General features: G+C 36.5%; 1 non-coding gene across 1 annotated transcript; it reads right to left on the bottom strand.

The window, feature by feature from the left end:
- LOC145403318 (5S ribosomal RNA) lies at positions 1–119 on the bottom strand. Its single transcript, XR_013897975.1, has one exon. It is a non-coding gene; the product is annotated as a 5S ribosomal RNA (ribosomal RNA).
- Between the last annotated feature and the right edge of the window lie 691 nt (positions 120–810).

Genomic DNA, 810 nt, shown 5'->3' with positions numbered 1-810 from the left:
TGCCAACAGCATCTGGTGTTCCCAGGCGGTCACCCATCCAAGTACTAACCAGACCCGACGTTGCTTAACTTCGCTGATCGGACGGGAAGCGGTGTACTCAACGTGGCATGGCCGTTATATATACAGTATATATATATATATTAAAAATTTATACATATGTAAATATATGTAGTGCATCATTACTGTATTGTAGTTTATGCTTAATTTTCATCTTTTACTCATGGGAAAGTTTTTAGGATAGAAAGCTGAGACGCATAATAATGTAATATCCACCTCAGTGCCGAATATTGAGCCGGATGCAATATCCAGCAAAGGGATTGGCTGAATCATGGCAGATAATTGAGAATCTACTGTATATGTAAAACTCACACCCAGAGTAAATGCAAAAATTACTCAGATTCACATTTTAACTCTCATTTAGTCATATGCCACAACTTATAACAGCAATGAACAAATTATACCAGTTCAAAGGCAGTACAATACTGTAATGCAGTATTAATACAGCTGTGATGAAATTCACCACCATCATTTGTGTTGATTAAGTCAATGGATACCTGAGAAAACTTTAAAAATAACGTACAGTATATTAGCCTTACGAACCCTCTCAGGCATTACTAAATGAATCCCATCAGATTCAGTTCCACAAATGTGATTGGAGATTTAATTTGCTCCATATAGCTTAAAATGCTTGTGATGGTTTCCAAGGGATGTATGTTAATATTTGGGCTTCTCAGTTGCTCCAAGTTTCATAAAAAGAAATGACTGACAATTTCACACCTCCATTTGCGGTCATGAGAAAAACTTCACTTG

Source organism: Coenobita brevimanus, chromosome 6 (assembly GCF_032717465.1).
Source record: "Coenobita brevimanus isolate Jiangsu-jjx chromosome 6, ASM3271746v2, whole genome shotgun sequence".
Lineage (NCBI taxonomy): Eukaryota > Metazoa > Arthropoda > Malacostraca > Decapoda > Coenobitidae > Coenobita > Coenobita brevimanus.
This window is presented reverse-complemented; position numbering and strand designations above follow the sequence as displayed.